Below are 21,565 nucleotides of genomic sequence, written 5' to 3'. Positions count from 1 at the left end.
GGGCCTCATCACGCCTTTGGCAGTAACCCTTAAATCCGCCGGTCGCGCTATTACTGCTGCATTTAAGGGTCCGCCAGATCATGGCCTTGGCGGATTTCCCCCCAGCTCTGAGCTGGAGGGAAATCCGCAGCAAATTTGCCGATTTTCGGCACATTACCGCTGGCGGGAAATCCGCCATCGCTAATAGCGCACATTTTCCCTATTGTGCCCAATGGGGAATGAGGAATTCCCGAATGTGCCCAATGGGGAATGGGCACTAACCGTTCCGCCAAACCATGATCCGGCGCTAATAGCGCCAGGGGGTTTGGAGGTAGGGCTAATAACGCCAGCGCTAATAGCGCCGGCGTTACCGCCCAACTTGTGATGAGGCTCCTTGTCTGCTACTCAAAAGAAAGTCTCCTCACATGAAACACTATAACCCCTTACTACCATTTGAAGTCCTAGGCTAGCCTGCCACATTTGTTGTGTCCTCAGGCCTGTTCTGCCCTTCTTTGAACTTGCCAATGTGTGGCCGTATTTGGGCATCGGGTGATAAGTAGGCAACCCTGACAAGCCGGGGATGCTTAATTCCACCCTTTGGTTGGTGTTCCCTCTTCTCCGTATCCTCAACAATCTTTAACTTCGCCTGGCCAATAAAAAGTTTTTTTCTGGCCTTCATTGCATTCAATTACATCTTTACATAGTTATCTTCAATCAGGCTTTTACTTGCAGAATACACAAACACCTTTATCCTAATTCTTTTTCATGGGCTTTCATTTCCCAGCATGCATCAGTTGGAATTCCTACAGTGTTAATCAGTAATTAATCCATTTTGGTACAATTCAAACTTCAGTTTGAAATCCTGCAAAGAATAATAGCCTTTGAATGTGTTTTTCTTGAGGTGATATTCTTCCAGTGACTTTTACAATTGACTTTCCTGCATCACCCTCATTTTTGGGTATGTCTTCAAAAATTGAAATTCAATTTCGTTTTTCCCTAGGTATTACTTTTTATTCCTTTAATGTCTGTTGGTCATGGGAAGAACCTTGCTGCACCCTCTATTTTACTTTCCATTTTTTCAAAGCCTGTTAGCAACTCCATAACCTTGAATTTGTATTCTTTCAATGACTATTAGACTTAAACGTTTCAGTAATCACAGAATATCTGACGTACCCAAACATGTCCTCTCAGTCTTAGCCTTTTTCTGACTTTATTTGTTTTTACGCAGTGTTTCAGTCGTTTTGGACTTTCTAATGGATTCCTCATCTTTGATATTCTCTCAAGCATCACCTGTCCTTAGAACCTTTTTGATCACTATGGGGCACATCGCGACTCTGTCCAGTGCTGTTGTGCACTCCATGCCGCACATGACTTTGGGGATAGTGTATGTGGAGACCCATGACATCAGTTTCTTTTTTCCGTGCACTCTGTATGCTTCGGGAGCGCCACTTAGCTTAGCTAACTTGTTCAACTATGTTATGCTTGATCCAGGTAAGGCTTTGGTCTTTAAGCCTTATGTGGATTAAGGGAGACTGGTGCCTGTCTAGGAGCCTGTCTAGGAGCCCCACAGGTTCTTCCCATACTGTTTTGGGAAGAGAAACAATCTGTAGGATTGTGAGCTGTGCCAATTCATGCACCCCAAAGCCCTTAAGGAGGGTGCCGCAAAAGTATTCACTTTTTGACTAGAAGTGGCAAAAGAACCCCCAGGATTGGTGCAGAGGAAAGTGGTTGTGAAGGAAAGAAAGCACTCTCCTCTCTGAAAGGACAAGAAGAAAAAGAAGCATTGAAAATGGTCCCAACATCCTAGCAACGCTTTGAGGTACCATTCTACTTTTCTTCAGAGAAAATAAGTCATCACTTCAGGTCAATGAACCCTATGAGGATTTGGCTACAGCACCACAGGTACCATTTCCCATCCAATTCTTCATTTCAGAGGAATCAGAGTAGTTCTGGCTGATAAAAAGTCAAATTATCCAAGGTCCCGATGGATATGCCCTCTGTACCTGTGTCATCTGCAGCACCCACCATACTTGGACGAGCTGACAGGGATTCCTCTGCTACAACCTCTCACCCTTGCGCTCGTCCCCAACTCCAACCACCACTGCTCTAGTTCGGCACCGTGCTGCTCTGCTTTTGGGCATCAAGCAATTGGTGTCTGTCCACACCAAGGTGCCATTGTTGTTGGTGTCCCCCAGGAATATGGAGAACTTCCAGCGGGCAGGTACATGTCTAAGATGTCTGACATCTTTGATGAGTAGAGTGATCCTATTCCTTTCAGGATGGAACTCCATTGCTTTAGTGTGGTGACGTGCACTTCCCAGAGGAGTGGTACAGTGAGAGAAAAGTCTTGCTGGATGTGGACGCAGCCCTACAGGAGGCTAGCGGCCTGGACCCCTCTCCGGAGCTGGACATCCTTTCAGCATCAACTCTGGTAAGATCTTTGGCTTCTTTCCAGAGGGTGATGGCGAAGATGGTGGTAACACTGGAATTGTCTGTGCCCACCAGGCCTAAAGTTCAATATGAACTGACATACCTCCTGGATGATGGCCCACAGAGTGAAACTCTACTGCCTTTCAACCTCGGTGTGTAAGCCCCAGTGTCCATGGCCTGTGTGTGGGTTATTTTGTTAGTTAATCCCGTCGCCATCAGAGTGTAGTGTGGCACAATGTCTCCTCGACTCCCTCATGCCTCAACTGCATCATTCATCGACTCCGGACGTGATGTCGGACAACGTACTTATTGCATGCATTATGACCTCACTCCTTAGTACCTTTTTTCCACTTTCTCAGCACACTGTTCAGAACACAGCTCATTATACAAATTCTTTCTGCTTCAGTATGCACGGGCCTAAGTCTTTGAATTGCTCCCTGGACTGCAGCTCCAAAATATCCATCACTGACCCACACAACATTTGTGTGTGGTAACTGGGAGAGGACCATGACACAGAGCAATGTGGTTACTGCCAGCCCATGGTTTCGAATGCCTTGAGGGAGTGCACAGCCTAACATAAGCTAGGTAGACCCCTTTCAAATCGCTGTTCAGGTCGGCCACTAAATTCTCAGGAGCCAACATCGAGGGTCCACCTCAAGAAGAAAGTTGCCAGAGAAGGCGGGCACGGGGCTCGACTGCATGCCAGACTTCAACACTGAACCTGAAGAGCTCATGGAGATGGCATCAGGCATGCACGCCCAAGCAGTCTAGATACCGCTCCAGATGTCCAGCTACAGCAAGCAGCACTGTACGCGAACCTGGATGCTCAATTCCATAAGGTCGTCGAGAAGGTGATGGTCACCGCCTCGGAGACCCTTAATGCAATAAGAAACTAACAGATATCCTTATAAAGGACCACAATCAGAGACGGCATTGCTGTTTCATAAAGCGATAGCACACCCTATTGCAACCCTATGGCAGCATCTTTGCTTGACACCAGCGGTCCACAGGCAGCTCACAAAGAAGTACAAACCAGCCTGGGGTTGATCAAACCTTCTTTTCCACGCACCCAAGCCCCGCAGGGATTGTGGTCAGGCCGGGGCTGCAGACCTTAGGCCTTCAATGTTGAATCTCCCTACAGACAGTCAAAAAGATGGACACAATGGCGAAAGACGATTTTCACATCTGGTAGCATGGCGCTGTAGGCGGTCAATGCCTCTTACACTTTAGAACAATATTCCCATGTTCTGTTGAATGCGATGTCAAAGCGGGGACTTTTTTTTCCAGAACGCTAAGTTATGAATGGATTCTTGTACATGATGAACCATGGGAAGGAAGCAGCCTACCAAGCCCTCAAAACTGGCTTCAACATGGCAGACTGTGTCGGGAGATTGATGGGGATGTCGATGGTCCTTCAGAGAGAGCTTCATACCTTCACCTGAGGTACAGTCAAGGATCTGCGACATAGCCTTTGATGGTGAACATCCCTTTTGGCCAATAGCCGGCGAGTCTCTGGAGAGGTTTAAAGAATCAAGAATAACAGCAAAATCTCTAGGGCTGGTGGGTGACAAATATCAACACACTTTTCCATTTGATGGATGTAGGAGACACAGGTTAGTGCATAGAACTTAAGTAAGATTACCTTCACTTTATAATTTCACGAATGGAATTAATACTTATCATCAAGGAAATAGATTCTGATACCCTGTATTATTTTATTTATTTATAGGAAACTGAAAACAGTATCATACCTGAAAAAGAGCAATTAGCCTGAAGCGCGTAGTAGTAATAGACTGAGTGGAGTTGGTCAGAATTAACATCAACAACAGACTCCCGGTCGAGATATTGTATCATGAACATTGATTCTAACTAATGAACAGAAATTCTTTGAATTTTGGGTTTTCAACTATCTGGGGTAAATCGTGATTGTAAACAATTTACATTATGTGAATTTCTTTGCTATGATATGATGTGAATTTATCATATGAATCAATTTTGTTACTGTATGAACTTGCAATGATTAATTGAGTTGATATTTCCTGTGAAGAACCATTATTGATTTGGCAAATTCATAGTTTTATTTTACGAATTACCTTTATGAAAATTGCTTACGTATAATTAACTTTAGGAATTTTTGTGCAATATTTCTTGCAATAGCAGTGCACCTATTTGTGTCTCAGTGTACTTCTGAGACAACATTCTTTGTTTTTCAATCGTTATAGACCTGGTAGCACAGGCCTAATAGGAAGGCACCTAGAAACTGTTAATCATTTAATTGTGTTATACAATGGTTTTGAACTTGTGGGATACGAGTGCACCTCTACAACCTTTCCTTGTTAATTGTTACAGTATCTCCTAGGGAGACTACCTATGAGAGAGAGCTAATGCCTTTCAGCCATCCTTTATTGCGAGAGGAACAGTAGCCACCCAGAGTCACCTAGAGGGACAAAACAAGCAGAGAAGCAACCAAGCGAATAGAAGAGGCCGTAGCAGGCTTGCATCACGGTGTTGTCGAATCGGGTGCGCAATTCACTGTGTTAATTTCCACATGTCATGTGGGGTCTGTGCCGCTCTTCATCGTGCCAGAAGTCCCTTTCATTGTGTGCCAGCCTTTGGGTTTCCTTCTTGCATCTTTCGGCGATGGGCTATGGGACCGTTCTTCCGCTCTCGTTCTGACATCGCTCCCGTTACCTCAGTTTCCCCGCATGAATTTCTCTGCTTCTTCCTCACAGTAAATTGCATAAGAGCGGTTGTGATATTCAAAAAGCAGTTTGCACGATAGCCCCATCAGTAGTGGATCTTCCTCTCCCGGAGCCAGGCTGTGACCTTCTGAGGCCGGCTACGATTTGCCAAAGTAAAAGGAGAGAGATCTTGGAACAGAGTCAGTGCACAGCCCCGAAACTTCACCGGTTCAGCCTTTATTGCCGCCGCCATGATTTCCTCTTTTTGATGAAAAAAATTGAGACTTGTGAAAACATCAGGCAAAAGGCTTTTTCTCTGTTGGATTGAAGAGTAGACTCGATGAGTCCTGTCTAGGATCAGGTTGGCCGATTCTTCCAGCTCTGGAAGGGACTTGAAGAGGGCTCCAACATATTCTGGAAGGTCATGGTCTAGTACATTCCTTGAAATTCCATGCAAACGAATATTATTTCTTCTAGACCGGTTGTCCAAATCTGTTTGCTCCGCCCATAGCTCTTCTAGTCGGTTCTCCACATTTTGCGTTCTTTTGGAGAGTTCCTCATAGTCGTGCTCCTGCTCGCATGCCGCGTTCTCCAACTGATTGATCCTGTCTTCTAGACCTTTTAGGTGAGAGTCCAATTCTGCAATAGATTGTGCAAGAGAGTCCGTGGAAGATTTTATTTCAGATTTTATCTCTTGCGTAATGTCGTATTTGAGGGCCCTCATCACTTCCTCAAAATATTGCTTAGAGAGCGCGGGTTCCATGGAGGATTCACCATCCTGCGGTGAATGAACATCTGATCTTGTTGATTGCATCTTCTGTTCCCCCTGACCTCCAAACATCTTATACGCCGTAATTTCGTCACCTCTATGCTTCTGTGCGGACCTGGGCACTGCCAATCTAAAAAGTTATTCCAGTCCCTCCGAGGCTTATTTTGTGTTCTCTGCCAATGCACCCACTTGAGCTAAGAGCGCTAAGGCCCCCGCGGGGCAATGGCCTGCAAATCTCTAGTACCAGCCCTGTTTCAAGCCCAGATATCTGCAAGCAATTTCCCAAATTAGGAGTAAACGTTCTCAGCTGGCCTGCACGCTTATAGAGTGGGGGGGATGGTCATGGCTTCACTGTGGCTGTGATGTTATGCTCGAGAAGGATGAGAAGGCCAGGTGGGCCCCAACAACCCAGCAGCCAAATCCGACTACGTTTTCCCCCAGCTGGCCTTCACCTCAGACCTAGTCAGGCCTCGCCCCCTACCTCCTCCATCCATGATGCAGCTGGCAATCTGCGTAATCCTTAGGATCCCGTTGGTCTTTGCTCTGCGTCCACTGTTGCAGCCGGGCAGGCACGTCACCTCACACCGGGGCTCCTTATATCAGCCCGCCCCTCTCCTCGCCGCAGCCGTTCGTCCGCGTCTTTACACAGCGCCACGTTAGAGAGACGGAGTGTGCGCCCCCAGGCAGTCCCGAGGAGCAGGGGGGGCCGCCCAGTCACCAACCCGAACTCCGCCTCAGTATGTCTCTTCACCTGTGGTCGGCAGACAGGGGTCCTCCGGCGCCTCTCCCCCCGCCACGCGACACCAACAAGCACCTTCGCATCGCTGCTCCTTCTTCGAGCATCCCATTTCCACCAAATCAAAGGCACTACATTGCAACGCCTTCCGCTCGCAATGTTTCTCCAGGTTTTCTCATGTTATGCATGTCTTCTCCTACGTTCGCCTTCTCAGTTCCATGGCCTCGAGGAGACGCCCGCCATTTTGTTCACACCAGGGTCTGGTGAGCAAGCCGAAATGCTGACAATGCCGGCGGTCTGCTGTCTAAACGAGCTCCAGGTCGAACGCAGTAGGGTCCCGGCACCTTCCGACCACCATTCCAGTTAGGAATTTTTCATTCAGGGCGCCATTAATAGCTCCGATGGACATCTCCGTATGGAGCTTACAGCAGATGCTGCCACATGGTGCGCTGCCTAGCCACGCCCCAGAGTTGGATAATTTACGGCTTCATTCCAATGGCTGCTGCCCAAAGTGATGGAGACCCTGGGCTTGTCAGCCCCTTCCGGCCGGAAGTTCAGTTCGAACTTAAGGACATTATAGATGAAGGTCCATGGAATTGGGCTTTACTGCCTTTTAACTTCGCAGTAGAGGCTCTGGTATAGGAAGCCTGAGAAAAACCTGTCTCCTTCCCCTCTGTTGACCGGGACCTGGCAAATAAACACGAACGCGTACCTCAACGCCACACCTTTCTGTCCACCCACACCTCTCCTGAGAGCTTGGTAGTGCAGGCTGAGACTGCCAACCTGAAAACATCCACCTTTCATTATCTGCCTCCAAACAGTGTGTCTAAGAGGTTGGATGCCCGGGGTAAGAATGTTTTCGCCTCAGGCAGTTTTGGCCTTAGAACGGGAAATGCTTCCTGTGCCCTAGCCACATTTTCTTTTGGCCTCTTCATCAGTCTCTGGTGCGGCTGAGAACCTACCTGACATTGCGATGAGAGAGGGCTTTAAGGTCATCGTCCACAATGGCAAAATATACTTACAGATGCTGACCGATGCTGTAGTCAGGACTGGACATGACATGACTGTGGGGCGGGCAATGTCTACTGGCAGGGTGGTGAGACGACACTCCTGTATTAGGACCTCAGGTGTCATCTAAGATGTTCAGATAACGCTCTGGGATATGCCTTTCGATGGGCATAAGCTTTTTTTAAAAAATCTATTTTTAGTAACATTTCAGTGTGACACTTAAATGGTTGGAATTAACTCCATTCCACCATCCGTTTGGTAACAACATATGAAAACAGTGCATGCATTGCAACAGTTTACCAGTAACATTCGCCACAGAGGTAATCAAATCTACAATAATATGGGCATATGTGTTCACACATTTAACATTTTGAAGGTCCATCTTTGGAATGTGTACTTGCATCCCGGTTATATAAATCTAGGAAAGATTGCCATTCTCCATCGATGGTAACAAACATATAGTAGTATCTCAACCAAATGTATGTGGTATTCAGGGTGGCATATCATCAGAGGGATTGAACAGGGATTGTATAAGAGAATATCAGGCCAAAATATTATCATTAACCTCTTGTGATCCTGTATATGCTTTCCTATTCCAAACCTTCGTCTCAGCCATGGACCATCTTTTCATATCATCCCACCACACACCAAGCAGCGGGTCAACGGGCTTCTTCCAAGTCATGGCTATCCTGCGTTTTGCCAGTATACAGGCTAAAGTAAGAAGCTTAGTCACATGTCTCGTAGTCTTTGGGGCGAGGGTACACACCCAATAAGCACAATTCAGGTATCCATTTAAAACTAGTAATTCCCACCGCCTCCATCTTCTGACGGATAGCCCCCCCCAAAACTGTTCAGTCAATGGGCAAGGCCAAAACATATGTATCAGATCAGCCATATGATTGCCACACAGGGTAACAGGAGGACACTGATGAAGAGAATCGAGATACGCTATCTGGAGTCATGAGTCCTATGAAGAACATACAGTTGGATAAATTCATGTCAAGCGCTTCTGGACACCTTTTGTGCATATACCAATGCACTATCCCAATATGTTTCTTCTATATTGGAGCCTAAATCAGTATACCCCAAAACCTTCACCCCGAGTGCCACTTTATGTAAACCAGATACAAGTCTCCTATAGTATAGACCTGAGGTCTCCAACCTTTGTTAGCAAGAGCTACTGGTAGTTAACGGTTTGTAGGCGGGAGCTACTGGTGTGGTGACGTCCATTAGTGTGAGAATGTATATGAAGATTTTCTGGGCTGTTTATGTGCTGTTCATATAAAAAGGAAAGAACATATGCATTTACCATGATATTAATAACTTCAAAAACATCTTTATTTCATTATTGTTTTTATAAGTAGATGTCTCCTAAAAGATGTCTAGCATATCAGTATGTAGGAAACCAATTGAGATATTAAATGTGAAGGTTGACCCTGCATGCTATCCACCAGTGCTCAGCAATCTGGAGTGTAGCTTGAAACAGCAACAGCACTCAGTTGCTATAAGACAGGATCAAAGCTTTGAGTTCAGGAAATTCATGTCGGAAAAAGGCAGATTTGCAGACATAGGCTATCACTTTGGCTGATAGTGCAGATATCCTCCTGTTAGCACTGACATGGCATACATAAAATCAGGACAGTTTTTTAAATCTTGTACAATAGACTCAGCCAGGGGAGCGACTGTGCCCTTTACAATTGCACCATCTGTAAAAGTAAATTTGTTTTTCATCATATAATTAGCAATTTTGAAAGATGCCTCTGTTAACAGCATTTGCATTGAAGCGTTTAGTGTACCTAATTTTTAGGATCGCAGATGGTTTCCTTTGGAAAAATAAAGTTAATAAATTGTGTGTATTATTGAAAAATGCCTCTCAACGCTACTCTTTTTTCCCCACTCTAACTTGGGCACCGTAGATTAAAGATGCACATTGTCTTTTTACACTTGGAGAAAAAAATCTGTATACCACTCTGGATGGAAATGGTACATCCAACAGGAAATGTAAGCCAATGCCTATTTGGTTACCCTATTTTTATGTCAAAATAATTGGAAAGATTGAAACAATGAACATGTGTAAACCATGTCAGCAAGTTATATGCAATCAAATTTTAAATCGCAAGTCTAAAATAACATTCAATTTTATAGTGAAAACTTGAAACATGCACAAATCATATAACAACCCAACAAGACAATATATCCATCATTATATTAACATTTTGAGCAAAGAGAGTATGGTTGTAGAGAGGGGTGACTTATTCATAATCGGTGGAAGTGAGATTGGTTACTAAACGCGATAGCCAAGAATATCTCGTAAGTTCCTGTCTGTCTTTGAAGGCAGGGCTGGATTACCTAAACTGAAAGTTGACCAAGCTGCTGAGTTACCTTGACCTAATTACTCCAGCATATGCACAATTCTTATTTCTGGAATTTAGGTCTGGTGTCATTAATGTTGTGTCGTTTACCTCTAGCTGGAAAACTGATCGCTCTGAAATGTGTCCTATGTGTCGTGTAGGTGCTCTGACAGTTACCCATTTTGTATTGTTCTGCACAAGTTTTATTGATTTGAGGAACTTTTATCTGGTTCCATTGTTTAAGAAAACCAGTGTTTTTAATGTAGCAGAAGCGGGGATACTATGTAAGTCCACGAAATCCGTCAACATCTACTTTGTAGCTAAATGTATTCATTGGGAGTTTCTTCGAAGGAAACCTTTTGCCTGTAATTGAGTTTTTATGGACTTTTAGCATCTCTTAACTTGTATTACTTTTTACTGTTCTGTATATAAAATTGTTATTTTTACAATTGTATCAAATATCAATGTATATGAATTGTGTGTGCTGCGGCCGTGGCCTGAGCTCATGTGGTAAGGCTGCAATTCCACTGACCTCCCATGGTGATCCTTCCTGATCCTGCAACCAGGTGATGATGCCGGCTTTCTGTGTCACCTGTAGGCACTTTCCTGCAGGGGATGTTGGCTCCCTGCTGACCGACGTACCTTTGACAAAAATCGGAGACAATGTCCCAAAGAAAATTGAGCTGGAAAATTGCGATTAGACGATCCAAGATGGCCACTGTTGCAGCTAAGGGAAAAGCCACAGAACAACAGAGAAGTATTTAAGCCCTGCGTGCACTTTCCGGGCCATCTGCATTGTGATACTTCCCCACAAGGATTTTCCTGGTGATGTTCAGGTGGCCATAACTCCTCCACGGCCTCCCCACTGTCGAGTGCTGGCAGCCACGCGGTGCGTGGGCTTTGAGGGACGCTCTGCCCTCGCCCAACGTACCCCCATGCCAGAGTTTGCAGATGAGGGAGCCACGCATTGACACACCATGGCGAGAGGAGCGAAGCAACTGAATAACTATGTACATGCAAGCGAAGACGCCTGCCTGTCTTCCTTCCCCCGGTAAGCAGTTAGCTGGAAATTTGGAGCCAGGGAGCACGTAATATTGACACTGCTGCTTTGCGGTGTAACCGCTGTGTTGAGATCCCATCCCTTCCCCCCTCTAGCACCCGGTCCATACAGAGTGGGGCTTGCTGGAGCCTGATACCTTGCTAAGCCATATCATTGTTATCAGCCCTAGAAACGCTTGCTTGCAAGGAGGTTTGCACGCTTGTACTCCCTAACCAAAGTGCATCATTGCCGCTATCCAATTGTAGAGGCCTTATACTGTAAAACCGAGTTAGAACCCAGCTTATCTCCATGAGGGCAATAGTGACTGCCTGACCACCTCTAAGCTCCAACATCCTTCCTATCACTACGGCATGCCAAGTATGGTCCCCTGGGGCACTATATCCTAATACACCTGCAAGGTCTGTACTTTGAGTCCACACAAAGGCACCAACAGGCACTGTGCCACAAGCAGTTGTTCACTCATCTATTGAACATTCGATTGGGGGCATAGCCGGTCAAGTGGCACAGCGAGTAGAGCGCTCGCTTTGACATCCGTGCAGAGCCTGCTAACGCAGGTTCGAATCCCGGCAGGGCCAAACTCAGCCTTTCATCCTTCCGAGGTCGATAAATGAGCACCACACACCGTGGGTAATAATAAGCAGCGCTCAGATACCCGAGGGTTTGTAGCGCTATATAAATGCCAAATAATTATTATTATATCCACCAACTGGGGCTGCCCGCTTCTGCTGGCCCCCCCCCCTGGCTGATCCAATCCAACTGGTGGCATTATCACCCACGCCACAACCTACAGCACCTGCAATCCTTGTACCCTGAAGCATATGTACAAACACCACCTTGCACAGTGCTATGGGGAAATACCCACTCAACCCACACTACCTCACATACTCTTGAATGCATATTGGGACTGTAACAGCCAGACTGCATCAGAGGCCATGGGACGCCATGCGAACACCAAATATCCGGAAACAACGGAGGGACCCGCGGGAAGCACTGAGGTGGACACTGGGGAAGCAGAACTCGAGCCTGAACATACGGCCAGAAAGGAGGGAGGAGGAGGCCGCTGAAGGAAGCAGTCATTTGTGGTCGGGGTCAGACCTGGGTGCCATCCGCGAATTGTGTTGCCTGGGTGCGGATAGTGGAAACTCTAACGCACAGCCGGTAACAGTAACTGGGTTGAGAGGTGGCGTGGGTCCTGCGTGCGGGGAACGCAGAAACCACGACATAGGTGCCCAGAGGGATCAAGGGGCTGCCGGCGTGTGCCCCGTGTACCGCAGCACGAACGACCAAAGGGGAGAGGTTGTTGGGCCAAGATGCCACAAACGGGGAACGCAGCAAAGAGAAGCAAAAGAACCGTATAACCTTACACTCGTAAAACAGAGAAAAGATACCAAAAAGAAGGATATTAGAGGGACTTTATCCTCATCAAAGCTGGGGACCTCTGACTGTATAAACCCCAATCTTCACCTCGTGGCCCATGGCAGGGAGACATCATGGTGATTGGGAGTACAGAAGGAAGGGGGCGGGGCTTGGGAGGGTTTTTCTAACCTCGGAAATAAGGGGAGACCTGATTGGATCGAGTGGCCAGCCCCTATATAAAGCAAAGAGAGACGAAGGACTGATGGAGATTTCTCTTTCTTCTTTCAGAATCGGTTTGGAAGCGAGGAGACCACAAGTCCATACCAGTGGGCTTACGAAGATTAAACAGAGATTTCTGCCTTACATTCGCAGAAAACCCCATCAGAGTCATCTCGGCTGGAAAGAGAACTGATACTTGATTTAATATTTTTCTTTTTATTTTTTAAAGTCAATAAAGACTGACCTTTGTTCAACTTACCTGCCTGGTCCGAGTGGTCTGTCACAAAATTTGGTGGCACTGGTTGGATCGTAAATGCCATGGAGGCCCTCATCAAAGCTCTCGCAGACGGGCAGCAACAACTCCAGCAATCGTTACAGGTGTAGACCCACCAGGCTCAGGCAGACAGACAGGCTCTACAGCAAGCACTACAACTACAAGCGGCTAATCAAGATGTCATTAAACAGATCTCCGAGACGATGACAGCTACCAGAGGCGCTTCCATAGCCCCTACCAACGTGCTACAGAAATTCCAGCCAGGAGAAGACCCAGGGTATTTCTTTACCAATTTTGAAAGAATAGCAAGAAATTCCCAGTGGCCAGTGGACAAATGAGGCCACTTCATTGCTCCCCTCTGGACTGGATCGATGCAAGGAGCATACCAGGCTGCTAATCCTGCAGGCGATGCCACGTATGCGGACATTAAGAAAACCATACTGGAAAGGATGGGGGTGGACGAGGAAGCCTACAGGGCTAGGCTGAGAGAGACACGTCTACGCAACGGTGAGACCCCCAGGCAATTGCTTTATAGAATAAATGACTTAAGTGATAAATGGTTAAAACCAACTGCTAGCACTGTTCAAGAAATCATGGACAAAGTTAAACTAGAACAGTTTGTGGATGCTCTACCCACGGCTGTGCAACGGTGGGTATGTCAACACCACCGGCCCACTTTGTCAGAAGCCATTGACATTGCTATTGCTTTCCAAAAGGCCGCCCCACCCGGTTGGCTCCGTTGGATGTACATAAACCAGAACCTCGAGGAACTCCAGTCCCGGAAGTCAAGAACAGTCACTCGGAAACCCGCACAGCAGCCAGGACCACGCTAACAAGCAACCTCAGTGCTTTGACTGCGGTGAATGGGGACATATAGCCCGGTTCTGCCCAAGAAGACCTAAGCCCGAGCCGATGGAAATTGGGTGTGCCCAGTCCAGGCAATTCCGGAGAAGAAGGGAGCCTTATCTAGTGGAAGTCCGAGTGGATGGCACTCCAAGACAAGGTCTTCTTGATTCCGGAAGTGAACAAACAGCCATAAGGCCGGAAGTAAGTGTGGTTGAAGGGGCGGGAAGACAACCAATTCAAATAAGATGTGTACATGGGGACACTAAAGAGTATCCTTCTAAGGAAGTAGACCTAGAAGTTAATGGGGTAAATTCCAGAATGAGTCTCGCCATAATGCCTCACTTGCCAGCCCAGGTGTTATTGGGTACTGACTTACCGACCTTTGGAGAGTGTGTAAACGAAGCCGAGTGGTTAAAGTCAGCACCATATGCCCATAGCGAGATTGAACCGGGCATTCCCAACCATATAAAGAAAACTCGGAATGAGGTTAGAGAAGCCAAACGGCAATGGGAAGAAGGGAACAAATACATTGGAATGATAGACTGGTTACCAGAGGGCAGCGTAAAGTCATTTCGAAGTGAACTGTTAACAGATCCTACTTTAAAGAATGCGAGAGAACAAGCCGTACCTGTCCAGGATATTGGGACAGGTTATCCATGGTTCAAAACAAAGAAAGGCTTGATATATCGCATAACTAACGATTCAAGTAGAGGGGAATTGGAACAATTACTGGTGCCTAAATGTTTTAGTTTTAGGCCAATTGTGCTAAGTTTAGCCCACGATGACGTGGTAGGCGGACATCTGGGAAGGGAAAAAACTCAAGAGAAATTGGCCAGGGGTGTACAGAGCAGTGACTAAATACTGCGAAGATTGCCCGATATGTCAGAAGACAAGTCCTCATAAACCACACAAAGCCCCTCTACAGCCAATGCCTCTTATAAAAGAACCGTTTAAAATAATAGGAATGGACCTGATTGGTCCCTTGGAACCCAACAGCCATGGACACAAGTTCATATTAGTCATTGTTAGGCAGAAACCTGTGCAGTTCCCTTAGGGACCACTGCAAAAGATTTAAGACTACAGGTGTTTGGCAGTAAACCCTCTTGGTAGCAGTCTGCACCACACAGATTCACTTGGTAGCTGTGGCTGAGCAGTCAGACTTCCCTCAACAAGAGTTAGGCAGTATGTAGAGTATACACAATAGGTACAGAGATACAGTAGCACAAGCAAACACTGACCAGAGCTTTGGTGTAAAAGTATATAGTTATTTATTTAAAGACACACTTATAGATTACACTAGCACAAAGAGGAAACTAAATTCACCACATAGTCACTATTATATACATACAGCCCTAATTACTTATTAGACAAGTCTTAATGAGAAACAGCACTTATTTTCAGACAGAGGTGAGCGCTTAACATAAGATGGCACTCTAATAAGTTATTAAAAAGGGAGGGAAAAAGGCTGAGTTATGGAAGCACACAAATTCCAATACTTTTAAACGAACCACAGTAAGGCAGGATAGGCAAAGTTCTACTGGAGAGCAAGGAAGTCAATTGCAAGGCCCACTCTTGAAGAGAGAAAGCAGAAGGGGTCCAGGTTCACACAGTGGGGTTATGCCCAAAGAGTCTTGTATATAGTTCGTACACAAAGAATGAAATTAAAGTCAGGAAAAGTTAGCTAGGTTGTCCCAGGCCAGCCCAGGTTAGAAAGTCGAAGCTTTACTGTCACCCCGAACGATCTGTCGCAAGGGAAGCCAGGCGGGACACAGTACCTTAAGTGTGAAGGAAGCTCCAGCGGGGGCAGTTGTTCCTGGCAGCGGGTGCAAGTCGGTGTTTCGTCCAGAGGAAGAGGAGGTCTCGCCGTGGAGGAAAGATGAAGGTCGTTGCACTGCCAGGGAAGAAAACAGCCGCGGAGTTCTTCGGTTAAAAGGTGCTACCCTTCTCTTTGCGGTAGTGTTAAACCGTGGTATTCCGGTTGCTGGGGTGCTTGGCACGGGCAAGGCGGCCACGAGATGCTCCAGGAAGGTGAAAAGATGGCAAAACTGGTTATCCCCACCAGTCAAAGGAAGAAGACTCTCCGGACTGGAGATCTCCTCTGTCGTCGGGAAAAGTGGTGAGACGGTTCAGCAGGGCTCCGCCGGTGGTGTCGTCGTTGCAGGTTGGCTCAGCTTCTCCCTCCTCGGATTCTTAGGTCCTGTGGTGACTTCTGAAGTTGCAGTCCCCAAAGCCCTGCTTTTATGCAGCAAACCCCCATTCATTCAGCCTAGCTGTCAATCAAACATGCTAAGTGGTGAGGCGGCCGGCTCACCACTTGGGCTAATCACACAAAAGTGCGACTTGAGTTGTCAAGGCAACTCAGTCCAGGGTGCCTAAACCCCCTCCCACAACCCCTGTGGTACCCAGACAGAGGGGCACCACTTTTGGAGGCTTCTGTGGAGAAGCCCACCAAAAAAGTGGAACAAAGGGCTCGACTTGGGTTGGAGTCACAGAAGAGAACACAAACGCCATTTTAGAATCGAGTTCTAGCAAAAAATACCAACCAGTGAATTAATATCAAATAAATAAACCGGCGGTATGTTCGAGGCTATAGGAATTAAATAATTAAAGTTGGTAGCCTCGAACAATGGGAAAATCCCATAGAGAATATTTGCGGTCGAATATAAAAAGTAGTATCCACTGCCACCAGCCAAAACTCAATCAGGGGGGACAGAGACGTGCCCCCTCGAACAACAGACCCCGGGGCAATCGAATTGCCCCGACCAGTATGTCCACAATATGATGGTTTGTACTGGTTTCTGTTCATAATTTGGGACTAGCAAAGCCAATGGTGACTTTACATGCCCTGGGAGTCAGTAGTCAGTCCCAGGGTATGGAGTCTATGTTGGGGGGTCGCTACGACACCCCTTGGGTTATGGCACAGAGGGTGCTGTGTAACCCACATCAGAAGCACATGAAATCCTATTGAGTAAAAGACCCCATAGCCCATAAAACACATGAAAAGAGAAAGGAACACCTCAAATCATGTCTAAGAGTGGGAGTAAAAGAGTCTCACTCTTAGCAGGAGAAAAAAATAAACCCCAAAAATCCAGCAAAGCTGCTGGGGGACTCACTAGGTTTGGGAAATTAGCCTTTACAGAGAATTCTCCCTAACAGTCATAGTGGACTATGCCACCAGATACCCGGAGGCCTCCCCAATGAGGGGTGTTAGTGCTCAACAAGTATGCCAACAGTTGGTTCCATTCTTTTCACGAGTTGGACTGCCTAACGAAATAGTAACTGATCAAACACGCAACTTTGTGTCGGGAGTTATGGAAAAAGTGTGCAAGCAACTAGGTATCAAGCAGCTACATACGTCCGTATATCACCCTCAAACGGATGGACTAGTTGAGAGGTACAACAGAACTATTAAGACCATGCTCAAAAGAGTAACGGCACCATCGGGAAAAGATTGGGACAGAGTGTTGCCTTGGGTCTTGATGATTCTTAGAGACACTCCACAGTCATCTACGGGGTTCTCACCATTCGAGCTATTGTTCGGACATAAGCCAAAAACAATCCTTGACATAGCCAAGAAAGATTGGGAAGAACAAGAGGAAGAAAAACCTCTTACGGACTATGTCATAGAAATGAAGGAACACCTGACTAAACTTATAGAGTTGGCCAAAGAAAACCTGGGAAGAGCTCAAGTGTCACAAGCTACCTATTACAACCAGAACGCCAGGATGAGGACATTTCAATTGGGGGATAAGGTCTTGGTATTGTTACCTAACTCCTCCAATAAAATGCTGGCTCAGTGGAGAGGACCATATAAGATTACAGCCGTCTTAGACCGCGTGAATTACCTGGTTGAACAACCCGACAGGAGGGAAAAACACCAGAACTATCACATCAATCTCCTAAAAAGATGGAGGGAACCCGCAAGAGAACTCCCAAGGGTAAACCAACTAGAGGTGACGAATACAGAAAAGGCTTTCCAGGCGGTGAAATGGGGGGCACAACTTGAGCACGAGAAAAGAAAGGAACTGGAAAGGCATTTACAATCATTGGAACAAGTGTTCTCTTTCTATCCTGAGAAGACGACCCTTGTAGAGCATGAGATTCACACTGACCCCTCCCAAACAGTAAGAATCCGCCCTTACAGACTGCCTGAATCAAAAAGAGCAGCCGTATAAGCTGAGGTAGAAGAAATGTTACGCCTGGGAGTAATAGAACCCTTCACCAGCCACTGGTCCTCTCCAATCGTGTTAGTTCCCAAACCTGATGGATCCATCAGGTTCTGTATGGATTACAGGAAACTCAACACCATATCCACCTTTCAAGCATACCCCATGCCCAGAATCGATGAGTTAATAGAGCAACTGAGTGCAGCCCATTATATCAGTTGATTGACCTAACCAAAGGCTATTGGCAGATTCCCCTACGAGAAGAAGACAAATTGAAGACGGCATTCTCTACTCCATCCGGGCTATATCAGTTCACCGTATTACGCTTTGGTTTACACGGTGCCCCAGCGACTTTTCAGGCCTTAATGAATAAAGTCTTGGCCCCACACACAGCATACAGTTCAGCATATCTTGATGATATTATTGTGTTTAGAAAAACATGGAAGGACCACCTCGAACATTTGGTGAATGTAATAAGCTCCCTAGGAAGGGTAGGACTACACATCAATCCTAAAAAAACCATCCTCGGTGCCAGAGAAACAAAGTATTTAGGTTACCTGGTGGGAGGAGGGGTTATTAAACCCCAGGTGGACAAAGTCGAGGCTATTACAAAGCTGACCATGCCTAGTAACCGGAAACAAATAAGAGCGTTCCTGGGATTCATAAGCTTTTATAGAAGGTTCATACCCATATCCTCAACCATTGCTGGTCCCTTGATGGATGCTCTTAAATCACCTACAAGGGAAATGTGTTACAAGACGACGCAGCCAAAGCTGCGTTTCAGTCTCTTAAAACTATCCTTTCTACTATGCCAGTTTTGAAATGTCCATACTTCGGAAAACCGTTTTTTGTGCAGACTGATGCTTCTGGAACAGGATTGGGGGCTGTGTTATCACAGGGCACGGAAGAGGACTTAACACCAGTCTCCTTTATCAGCAGGAACTCCTACCTCATGAGATAACATACTCCACATTAGAAAAAGAGTGTTTGGCCATCAAATGGGCCATTGAAACCTTACAATATTACCTGTTTGAAGAACTTTTACAGTTTTCACAGACCATGCTCCTCTACAATGGTTGGCCACGAACAAGGATTCCAATCAAAGAGTTCTTAGGTGGTTTCTCACGCTGCAGGCATTCTCCTTCAAAACAGTACATAAACCAGCATCATTTCAGGTGGTTCCTGACTATCTGTCCCGGAGCATGGATCGGCCCGAGCGGCTCGATTCCTGGGGTTGTGTGTGTAACAGCCAGACTGCATCAGAGGCCATGGGACGCCATGCGAACACCAAATACCCGGAAACAACGGAGGGACCCGCGGGAAGCACTGAGGTGGACACTGGGGAAGCAGAACTCGAGCATGAACATACGGGCCGAAAGGAGGAGGAGGAGGAGGCCGCTGAAGGAAGCAGTGATTTGTGGTCGTGGGCAGACCTGGGTGCCATCCGCGAATTGTGTTGCCTGGGTGCGGATAGTGGAAACCCTAACGCACGGCCGGTAGCGGTAACTGGGTTGAGAGGTGGCGTGGGTCCTAGGGGCGGGGAACGCGGAAACCACGACACAGGCGCCCAGACGGATCAAGGGACTGCCGGCGTGTGCCGCGTGTACCGCAGCACGAACGACCAACGGGGGGAGGTTGTTGGGCCAAGACGCCACAAACGGGGAACGGAGCAAAGAGAAGCAAAAGAACCGTATAACCTTACACTTGTAAAACAGAGAAAAGATACCAAAAAGAAGGATATTAGAGGGACTTTATCCTTACCAAAGCTGGGGACCTCTGACTGTATAAACCCCAATCTTCACCTCGTGGCCCATGGCGTGGAGAAATCATGGCGACTGGGAGTACAGAAGGAAGGGGACGGGGCTTGGGAGGGTTTTTCCAACTTCGGAGATAAGGAGAGACCTGATTGGGTCAAGAGTGGCCAGCCCCTATATAAAGCAAAGAGACGAAGGACTGATGGAGATTTCTCTTTCTTCTTTCAGAATCGGTTTGAAAGCGAGGAGACCACAAGTCCATACCAGTGGGCTTACGAAGATTAAACAGAGATTTCTGCCTTAGACTTGCGGAAAACCTCATCAGAGTCATCTCGGCTGGAAAGAGAAGTGATACTTGATTTAATATTTTTCTTTTTATTTCTTAAAGACTAACCTTTGTTCAACTTACATGTCTGGTCTAAGTGGTCTGTCTCAGGGACACAGAACTTTCCTTGACTTGATTGCTGTCCGGGACAATGTCTCCCACAAAGAGCAAAGGCAAATCGCCCATTATGAACTCGTTCGCCAGTCAAAGCAAACAACGAGAGCCCCCACAAAACATGATTGTCATACAAATTGAACTGGACATTTCAGGAAAAATCCCCACAGGAAGACCAGGTCCTAGCTGCAATAGCTATTTTGAGAACCTCGTTGGTGACAAGGATAGATGAGGTCAAAGCTGATGTCCAACTGCTCCAGCAAGACGTTGGACAGCTAGCTAAGAGGGTCACGACGGGTGAACTGGGTCTGACGGAAACGGCTGACACCACGAAAGATTTGGCAACACTGGCCAAAGAACTGGAGACGAGAAATACGACCCTGTAACTACACGATGAAGACGCTGAGGGCAGGGCATGCAGTAACAATATACGGATACTGGGCCTACCTGAGAGTGCGGAGGGTTCAGATATGACCTTATACATTGAGAACTTGTCACTCCAGGAGATCGGGCCTGGCAATCTGTCGCAGGGCTTCGAAGTGGAGCGATCCCACTGATCACTTGAGAAGCAACCTCCATCCATCTCCCACCCTAGACTGGTCATTGTGAAGATCCTGAATTTCTGCGACAGGGGGGGGGATACTGAAGTATTCTTTTTTTTTTTTTTTTTTTTAAACCTTTATTTATTTGACTTGACAACACACCTGAGGCAAAGGGAGCCACAAGACACCCGCAGCAAACAACCAAGCAATATACATATTAGCAGAATACTGTAAATCATCTGAGAAAGGCAGGGGAATGAGGTAGTAGACAAAGTATTAACAGCTGAGTCGAGGGGGACAACGTTTACGGGGAACAATCCGGGAAGGATGAAACAGAGTTCAACAGTGAAGCCATAGCAGTCATATAATCCCGGAACCTCCGCCAGATGTCTCTTGGCCTTGAATGTGGGTGTTGCATTGCGCTCCAGGACTCCTCAGTGTCATGTGCCCATGTAATTGTCCTAAGCCACTGTGTGTAGGTAGGGGTCCTAGGGCGGAGCCAGCACAACAATATTCAGCGGACTGCCAACAGCATGCACAGACCTGCTAGTTTCTTAGAGTCCCGGGTCAGCTGAGGGAGATAATGGAAAAGGCAGTGCAGCGGGGTGGGGGCAATAGTGTGTTCCAATACGTCAGAAAGTGTGGAACAGATGCCAGACCAGAATTGGGTCAAGTGAGGGCAATACCATAGCATATGGATGTATGAGGCTTGATCCGTACCACACCTGGGGCAATTGGGAGGAGCGCTGCTGAACATGAGTGTAGTCTCATTGGTGTATGATGGTATCTGTGTAGCACCTTGAATTGGATTAATTTAAATTTAGTGTTATAAGACACGTCATGGGTGAGGGCACACATTCGGGACCATCTCTCGTCAGTGAGCTCGACCCTGAGGTCCCCCTCCAACTTACGTTTCACTTTGGTGAAGGAGGGGGCTGCTCTAGTCTGCAATAAG

At 46.8% G+C, this 21,565-nt stretch overlaps 1 protein-coding gene across 2 annotated transcripts in view; it reads left to right on the top strand.

Annotated features, from left to right (window-relative positions):
* Positions 1–21,565, top strand: part of IFT80 (intraflagellar transport 80) — a 1,621,792-nt gene that overhangs the window by 1,108,356 nt on the left and 491,871 nt on the right. The window lies entirely within an intron of this gene.

Source organism: Ambystoma mexicanum, chromosome 10 (genome assembly GCF_040938575.1).
Source record: "Ambystoma mexicanum isolate Mex_15411 chromosome 10, UKY_AmexF1_1, whole genome shotgun sequence".
Classification (NCBI taxonomy): Eukaryota; Metazoa; Chordata; class Amphibia; order Caudata; family Ambystomatidae; genus Ambystoma; species Ambystoma mexicanum.
This window is presented reverse-complemented; position numbering and strand designations above follow the sequence as displayed.